Source organism: Pinus tabuliformis, chromosome 3_2 (genome assembly GCF_031772625.1).
Source record: "Pinus tabuliformis cultivar Carrire ecotype Pingquan chromosome 3_2, CPIR1, whole genome shotgun sequence".
Classification (NCBI taxonomy): domain Eukaryota; kingdom Viridiplantae; phylum Streptophyta; class Pinopsida; order Pinales; family Pinaceae; genus Pinus; species Pinus tabuliformis.
In genome coordinates, this window is record NC_142302.1 from 644,879,942 (window position 1) to 644,890,614 (window position 10,673).

Here is a 10,673-nt window from a genome sequence, read left to right on the forward strand (position 1 = left end):
GAATAGTTTGCATGCCTGCAGGGCTGAATCCTGGTAAAAACAAAAAGAGAAACCCTGATGCATTAGTAAACAAATTTAGTAATGGAGTGAGGGGAAATTGTAGGTGTAAGGACAAATGTCACTCGATTGTGAAGCTAGAGTTATTGGACAAATGTCACAAATTAGTAAAAATGGTAGATTAAATAGTCAGTGAACAGATTCAAAAGAAAAACCTATCACCCTAATTAATATGTTTTCCTTAATAAAAAATCTTATTTTTTACATTGAAATTCTATGATATTATTTAAATATTAGAATTGTATAATAACTAGCAAAACCACATTAATAAATGTGGTTGAGATAAGCTACATGCTTCAACTTATTTGAAATGTATAATTTAGTTAAAATTCAAATTTTGTTTAACAATTTACCTTTACTAGATATTAACACAAAAGAGGCATACAAGCTCACTCAATATATTTAATATGTTAAATTATTTTTTGTTAAATCTATTTTTTTATAAACCTAAAATAATAAAATATGATATTTTTAAAATCCTGGAATAATGATGACCTAAAACCATTTAAATAAATAAAACCTAATTACTTTAGGTGTAAACAATAGTAAATCTAAATTAATAATTCCAAAATATGAACTAATTAAACCTAAAAGAGTAATATACTAGCACAACCACATTTAATTAATAAGCCATTGATAAAGATATAATAATAAAAATAATATTGAAAAAATTATCACAATAAAAATATTATTATTATTATTATTATTAACAAAATAATTAAATTTTATTAAATATGGTTATAATCCTTTTAAATATGTATTGTTATTACTAAATAATAATGATTACGTTTAAGATTATTGCTATATATTAATATTTTTATTAAATAATTTTAAATATTAAATAATTAAAAATATTAAATAATTGTAAAAAAATATTGAATAATAAAATAACATTAAATAATTTAATTAAATAACAATACTAAAAATATTAATTAATTAAATATATTTTTTTAATGAATAATAATTAATCCCTTGGGTTTAAACCCTAAAATTAATATGGTTGATCATGGTTGAGTATGGTTCAACCAAAATAAACATGGTTGACCATGTTTTACCATGGTCGATTTTCATATTGAGATAAACTTTTTCACAATGCGATATTTGACCATGGTTGACCATGATTGATTTTCATATTGAGACAATCTTTGACATAATGTGATATTGGACCATGGTTGCACATGGTTGACCATAACTATAAACCCAAGGTATTTATATTAAAACCTAACATTAATATTATAAACCTCATGAATAATATTATACCCTAGGAATATGAACCCTTAGATTAATAAACCAAAGGGATTGATATTACTAAACCCAAACGAATAATAAACCCAAGGTATCAATACTAAAAACCCAACGGAATAATATTAAACTAAAGGGATAAACATTATAAAATCAAGGTATATAAACCCTATGATAAATTTATAAACCCTAAAATAAACATGGTTGACCACGGTTGATTTTCATATTGACACAATCTTTGTGACAATGCAACGTTGGACTATGGTCAACCATGATTGATTTTCATATTGAGACAATGTTTGTCACAATGTGACATTAGTAAATGGTTGACAATGGTTGCCCATAGTTGATTTTCATATTGAGACAATCTTCGTCACAATTCAACTTTGGACTATGGTTGACCGTGATTGATTTTCATATTGAGACAACCTTTGTCACAATGTGACATCGAAAAATGATTGACCATGGATGAGTTTCATATTGGCACAACCTTTGTCACAATGCGATGATAGACCATGGATGACCATGGTTGTGACAATGTGACGTTGGACGAAGATGCAATCTTTGTCACAATGTGACCATGATTTTTCTAGGTATATAAACCCTAAGTTAAATACCATAAACCCTAAAATAAACATGGTTGACAATGCTTTACCATGGTTGATTTTCATATTGAGACAATCTTTGTCACAATGTGGCATTTTACCATGGTTGATTTTCATATTGAGACAATCTTTGTTACACTGTGACATTGGACCATATTTCTGCATGGTTGACCAATATTATAAACCCAATATATTTATATTAAACCCTAGGATTAATATTATAAACCTAATGAGCAATATTACCCTAGGAATATGAACCCTTACATTGATAAACCCAAGGGATTGATATTATAAACCCAAGGGATTAATTCTAAAACCCCAAGGTATTGTAAAATCAGGGGAATAATCTTAAACCCAAGGGATTAATATTTTAAACCCAATGTATATAAATCCTAAGGTAAATATTATAAACCCAACTGAATAATAAACTAAAAGGATTAATACTAAAATAATATTATAAGCCCTAAAATAATATTATAAGCCATAAAATAAACATGATTGACCATAGTTAATTTTCATATTGACACAATGTTTGTCACAATGCGACATTCTACTATGGTTGATCATGATTGATTTTCATGTTGCCAACAAACTTTGTCACAATACGACATTGGACAATGGTTTACCATGGTTGACCATGGTACATTTTCATAGTGAGACAATCTTTGTGACAATGCAATGTTGGCCCATGGTAGACCATGGATGAGCATGGTTGTCACAATATGATGTTGGACCAAGAGACAATATTTGTCACACTTTGACCATGGTTATTGACCACGGTTGACCATGATTAGCCATGGTTGACCATGGTTGATTTTCTTATTGAGAAGATCTTTTTCACAATGTGAAGCTGGAACATGGTTGATCATGGTTAATTTTCATATTGAGACACTCCTTGTCACAATGCGACATTGGACCATGGTTAAAAATGATTGATTATAATTGATTTAAATGTTGAGACAATCTTTGTTGGAATGTGATGTTGGACCATGGTTGATTTTCATATTAAGACAATCTTTGTCACAATCCAACATTGGACCATGGTTGACCATGATTATTTTCATATTGAGAAAATCCTACGATAAACCTTAAGATACATATTAGAAACCAAGCTATATAAACCCTATGATAAATATTATAAACACTAAAATAAATGTGGTTGACCATGGTTGATTTATTGGGACAATATTTGTCACAATACGACGTTGAACAATAGTTCACCATGGTTGACCATGATTGATTTTCGTATTGAGACAAGATTTGTCACAATGCAATGTTGGAACATTGTTGAACATGGTTGAAAATGATTGGCCATGGTTTATTTTCATATTGAGAATATTTTTGTCTTAATTCTGTTGAAAATAGCAACAAGAAATGTTAAAAATAGAATCGAGAAATTCGAATTTAATTTGTCCTTGAATTAAATTGTGAATTAAAATTGTAATTCTTTACTCATAGCAACTTGTAATAGTTAACTAAGTTAAGCTAACTTAGTTAACTTAGGAATTTTGAGTTGGAAGTATTTTGGGAGTCATGTATATGTTCTCCCTAAGTTTTAGGGGTCCAGGATGAGCTTAATTGTGAGTTGTAATTAGATAACTCATTTTACTGAGTTATGTTTAGTTAAATTAGTTCCAAACTATTTTTGGAACTAATAGAGAGTTAATAGTCAGTTGGTGCACTAGTGCATCCACAAGTGTCCCTCTAGTTATCTGAAGATTCCCTCATCAGAAACTCAAGCATGTCGATTATGAGAAAGACCCAGTTGAGACTAGAGTGCAGGGAGAGTGTACTATCAATTATATGATTTACTGAGTTGTATAGATCATCCATGCAATCAGGAACTGGACCTAGTTTGAATTGCATAGTTTTGGAAGCACTGGATTCCCATTAATATGGGATATTCAGCGATAGGAAAGGAATCGGGGGCTTGGAGAGCAGCAGAAGAGGCTATAGGTTGGCTTGAGATTGCTTTTGAGTAGGGAGATTGATCATACTAAGTGTTGGGATTGTTCCTGTGAGAACAAGCATTGTATTATCATGTTGGATTTCTGATTTAATGCAATACAGATAGTGGGGGTTTTTAGTCGAGGCTTTCCCTGAACACTTGTTGTGTTATTAGCCATTGCTTATCTTCCTCTTGTCAATTACTATTTTTATCGATCTATTGGCTTCCGCTGGCTGAAATTAGAAGTAGATTATTGTCTCTTGTTTTAGCTGATTACATGAGCTTGTGAATCTACAAGAACTTCTACAAATGCGACGTTGGACCATCGTTGACCATGATTGACAATAGTTGACAATGGTTGACCATGGTTGATTTTCATATTGAGATAATCCTTGTCGCAATTTGACATTGGACCATTCTTGACCATGATTATAGGCTCAAGGGATTTATATTAAACCCTAGGATTAAGATTATAAACCCTATGAATAATATTACACCCTAGAATATGAACCCTTAGATTAATAAACTCAAGGGATTAATATTATAAACCCAAAAAATAATAAACCTAAGAGATTAATACTAAAAAATCAGGGAATTATAAAACCAAGGAAATAATATTAAGCCCAACTGATTAATATTATAAACCCTAAAATAAATACTATAAACTCTTAAATAAACATCGTTGACCATGGTTTATTCTCATATTGACACAATATTTATCATAATGCCATGTTGGACCATGATTGATTTTCACATCCAAACAATACTTGTCACAATGCAATGTTGGACCATGGTTATCCATGGTTGATTTTCAGCTTGAGACAATCTTTGTCACAATGCGATGTTGGACAATGGTTGACCATGGTTGTCACAATGAAAAATTGGACCATGAAAAAATATTTGTTAGAATGAATGACCATGGTTGAGAATGATCAACCATCGTTGACCTGATTGATTTTCATATTGACACAATCTTTCTCACAATGCGACGTTGGACCATGGTTGATTTTTATATTGAGACACATTTTGGTGTTCGACCATCATTGACCATGGTCCAATATTTCATATTGAGACAACCAATATTAATCTCATTATAATTATTAATATCATTTAATAAAACTTGTTTTATATCGTCATTATTATTTAATAAATTATTATTTATACTTTTTCAAAAACTTATAAATTCAAATTTATGAAAATAATTTTTTTTTTTTGAGCAAATATCTTATTTTATAAACATTAAAAAGGTCATACATCTTCATCATAACTTTAAAATTAAATAATAATAATAATATATTATTATTATTATTATTATTATTATTATTGTGGTTCACAGTCACTGAGTGACCGCTACATCCACGGATAATAATTCAGTTAGATCCACCCGAAAGGATCTACCCATCGACTTATTTGATCAGGCCTAACGCCAAGGATGTCGAGGAGATTTGACCTTGTGATCTCCTACTTTACAAAGTACTTAGCAATAGGAACTCAATCTATTGAGCTATCCCTTAAGGATTATTATTGTTATTATGTTGTTATTGTTGTTTTAGAATAACAACAACCAAATACTTTAAAATTTTGATTTATACAAAATCATAAATGAAATTGTGATCTTACCAACTATTTTTAAAACTAACCCATCATCATGACTTTGCTTCTTTAATAACACTAAAATCATGAATTTGCTTCCTTAATAAGATTAAAATAAATAAGAAAACATTTTATTTTATATAAAATATGAAACTTATTAATATAAATTTATTCTTATTATTAATTTATTAAGTTATAATTTATTAATGTATCATCTTCTTATTAAATTAAGTAATAAGTTATAAAGTTACAAACTTTAATATTAATATTAAATATAAATCCTTTAAGTTTAACTAATTAACATATATTATAAAATAAACCATATTTATATTTTTTATGTTTTAACTAATTAACAATAATTAATATAAATTATAAAACAAACCATACTTATATTCTTTATATATTTTTTACTTTGCTATGAGATATATATTAGTTGGTTTGTGTGGATTTTATTCTTCATGAGGTTTTTAGTTGTATAAACCCTAACTTATTTGTTAGAGGTTTTAAAAGTTGTTCAAGAATTTACGTAATTTTAAACATTAACCAAAAAGATAAGATTGAAGAGATAATTTCATTGTTAAATTTTAATAAAATTTGAAGAATAATTTAATAATTTATATTATTTTAAATTTAATATTTAGTAAAAATATAAAATTTTAAATTCTTTTTGTAAAATTAATATTTTATGTTTTTTTATTTGAGTTTTTTATATATAAATAAAATATTGTGAAAATTAGTTTTGTTTAAAAGATTTTTATATTATGAAACTAAAAAATATGGTTGAATTTAAAGGAGGAACATCAATTATATATATATATATATATATATATATATATATATATATATATATATATATATTTTAAAATAATTTTTTGATTTTGTAATTTTATTTTTTAATATGTTTATAACAAAAATGTAAATTTAAGTCTAATTATGAAATATGTTTTTTAATTTTGATATTTAATAGTTATAAAGATATTGATTATTTCAGATAATGATATCAAAATAAATTTAGATTAAATTAAATTAAGTCTTTGCTACAGGTGTTGAGATTAATATTAGATAAGTTATTATTAAAGTGGGTTATTTTCTATAAATTTAGTCTCTAAATTATGAGAAAATTGCATTTCAATGCCATTTTGCTAAGTGAAACTTTATGAGTTTAGCCTCTAAACTATGACAGAATTGCATTTGGATGCAGCCTTGCTAACGATAAGGCCTTCAATTTTATTTTTTTTCAATCAAAACTATTTAAATCAAAACTCTACAATTTCACTAAAAAAAAATGATGGCACCAAATGAATCTATTACAAAGGAACGAAAAAATACATAAATACGAAATTATAAATTCGGTGAAGAATTGGAATATTTGATATTCACTTTGTCAGGGTGGTAATTGTTATAAATTTGTTTTTCAAATTTAAAAATATAATTTCTTCAGCAACCCTAATTCCAGTTTCAGATGTAGCCACACTGAATCCGCAGTAAACACCCTCGGTAAGATTTCTCAAGATCATGATCCGACGCTCCCCTTTCCACCTATAGCACCTGCATTCACCTGGTTCATGCTGCTCCTAATAAATTCCAGTTACCGTCAATTACTATATCTAACCTCCATACACTTTCGTGGTCTGATATTTACCAATATTGTTAGTACATGATGAGTTTTAGTTCAATTCAAATCCTCGGGGTGGTGAATGCATGCAACACAAAGGTCACGGTGTTTATTCTTTTCCACTATTTAAGACCTCACGAGTGATTCTCTTCGACTATTTCCAACTTTTGATTGAAAAACATGAAAAGTAAAATGTGTGACCTAAACATTAGGTTAACTACTTTATCATCTTGGAAGCTTTGCACAACCATATTATAGTCACATTACAATGGCATTTGCGATGATGGGCATTGTTGATTGTTATAATAATAACATTATAATAGTATTATAAGAACGACAATTCTAGAAATTACAATAATATTTTTAATTCTAGAAATTACAATAATATTTTTTTGGCAGAAGTAAAGTAACTTGAATATAATTGGGAGTTAATTTGCGATGCTTTGAGTTTTAGTGGTGTAAATTTCGTTTTAAGAGTGTTGGTGGATAATTTATTATTATTGTTACTCGATTATCGATAAGTGGAGTGTTCAAAGTGGTTGTTTTATTTTTTTTCTTGGTGTTGTGGCACTCATTGAGGCTAGATTTCCTATTTTCGTGCCTGTGTTTTCTGTGCGACATAATTCCTCGTTGTCAAGTTTTCATTGTTACCAAGTGAGTTTTTTTATTTTTTACTTTGACGGATGTGAGAAGTAAACTTTTTGTGTTGAATGTTGAAGGTGTTTGGTTGTGGCAGGATGCACGTTTGCCAACCTCCTCGACGAAAATTTGTCAAGGAAATGCATGAACATTATTTTTTAGTTTAATCATTGTGTTGCATAACTTGGAATTCTAATGGTTCACTGTTTCACAAAATTTTTAGGTGAGACTTTATAATTTAGAGAATAACAATTGTTTGGGTAAGTAGATTGTTGGATTCTAATGACGAAAATCTCGTAATATTTTGAGTTTTCTCTGTGAGAAAACTCTGGTTTAATGGGCCATAAGTGTTAAATAAATTTTCGACTCGAGTTTCGATAGTTTGGATGCAATGTTGTAGGAGTAAAGCAGTAGTGACTAACGAAAACTAGCTCATAGGTTGGCCCATGTTTGCATTTGTTGAAGTCCTATGAGCAAGGTACCGACCACGATTCCATATGTTCTGGTTTTAAATTGTCTGCCGATCTCAATTCCATGATTTTCTGTAGTGGTTAAAGTTCCTAGAATTTACTACGAAAGTTGGAATTTGGGAGTATAGGGAACTTTTCATTTTCAGAGGGATCGTGAGCAAGGTGGAGGCTTCAACTACATATTGTGTTGTTTTTTATAGTCAAGGGGGTCAAAGTTCTATTGATATAAACATCTATCTCGGGAAGAAAATAACTTTGACCTTAGTCGGACGTGACGCATAGACACAAGGGTGTGTTAATTATTAACTTTCTAAATTTTGCGATGTCAGAAGTTAATGCATGTTTCTATTTTAGTAGAATCATGAACAATGTCTCAATGAAAACTCATTATCGTGGTATTTTAAATAGCCAGGAAGTCAAGTTATATTGGCATAAATATCTAGGTGGTGAAGAAAACTTGCAACGTCGGAAGTTGACCAATCCTTGCAACGTCGGAAGTTGACCAATCTTCCCGTTTCCACAAGGCCCTTGACCAATAGATATATGAAATAAATAAATAAGCTCTATTAGACTATTAAATTTGTAGTTCATAGTTCCATCCCGCGTATGCGAGTTTTCTCATTCCTTTTGCATTCAGTCCATTGTCATACGACACATTGCTTTTATTACTTTGTTTTTAAAACACTAAATTTATTGGGATAAAACTTATAGTTTAACCAATGAGAGATTATAGTCTCAGATAGTTGCCAAATAGAAAAACAAAAACAAAAAAGAATTGACACCAAAATTCAACTTTCAACAATGTTGGAGAACTTTTGAGACTAATGTTACGAGTATTATGAGTTTCCAACGGTGTGATTTTTTAATGTACACATATTTTTGTTTTGTGGGTCTTCATAGAAGCAAGTTGGAGGTGAGGCTGACTATGAGGTCGGAGGCATGTAGGGCCTTTGAGGAGGTATGAACTGCAGTTTCCAACCTTGCTGGTAAGGATTCTGCCCCACAGCGGAGGATTTTGACCATACGGGATTTTATTTTTCCCCCACTAAGGGTTACCTTGACCATAAGGTGGATTTGGTCCAGGGTAGGTTTGATATTGACCTACCACAGGCCGTTGATAAGAATTATACGCGGCATACAGATTGTAAGGTTGTTGGACCTGTTGACCCTGGACCTGAAGAGATTGGACCTGTTGCTGCAAGGGTTGACCTTGTGCTTGCAAGGGCTAGCGTTTTTGATACGCATATGAAGCTTGATCCTGCAAAGGTTGGCCTTGCGAGTACAAAGGTTGAGTAGGCTTCTGAACAAATTGAGTTTGTTGTTGCAAAGGCTGTTGAGACTACTGCAAAGGTTGCCCCTGCTATTGCAAAGGTTTCCCTTGCTGCTGCAAGGGTTGCCCTTGCTATTGCAAGGGTTGTTGGACATTTCCTTAGGATATACCTTGAGGGTATTGGTAATTTCCGAATTGAATCTGACCATATCCACTAGGAATAATAGATTGACCAGGCTATACATAAGCTCCTTCTTGTGGAGTATAAGACAGATTGACCAGGGCTTGTGAACCATATGGGACATAAGGCTATTGGAGTAGACTCTGAGTCGTATAAGGCTACTGATACTGGATATTATCCAACCCGGATGGACCAACAAGGTTAGGAATAACACTAGAATAATGTTGATTGACTCCAACCATGTGAGTTTGTAATCCACTCACATGGGTTTCAACTGACACAAGAGGAACGTTCAGATTCCCCCCCCCCCCAAGGTGGTGGTACATTCTGTCCACTTGACGGAGGGGTGGAAGAAATAATGGAAACCTAATTTGAAATTGTTGGTTGTACCGGAAGGGACAGTTGAAACGATGATGTAGGTTGTGATGGAATCGTAGGTTGAACAGGAACTGACGTGACAATGATTTGTATATAAATTTGACAGGTCGCATTTGGATTAAACAGACCGGATATAGGCATATCATTTGAAGACCAAATGGGATTTTGATACAAAGATGAAGCACTAGGAGTTCTTGAAACTAACTGGGCTAGGGTTGTATAACCAAGTGGAAACATAGGCCCACTGGTTTCAGGAAGTGTGTGAGATGGAACTCTTCCTATAAAAGGAAGGCCTTCTGGAGGAAATTCATATCCTTGTTAATCAAAGACATGAGGAGTATGAGTAGAGGAAACTTCTAAATGACCCGGAGAAGAGGTTGGGATCTCACCTTCTGAATCCATGGGTGGAAACAATTGGCAAGGAGGAATTCAAGATGTATAAGGAGATAACTCCAAAGGAACACCAGGCCAGTTGTAAGGACTGTAAGGACGCTGAGGAGATATCACAAAAAGATTGAATAATGGATTCGGTAGATAAACAACAAGCCATTGTGGACTCTCAGGGGTCTGCGAACACTTAGGGGTCTGTATAGGATTATCAGGGGTCTCAGGATCATATTCTTGAGGTGACCATGAATATGATGGTGGTGGATGAGAAGAAAGGGGTTGGATACT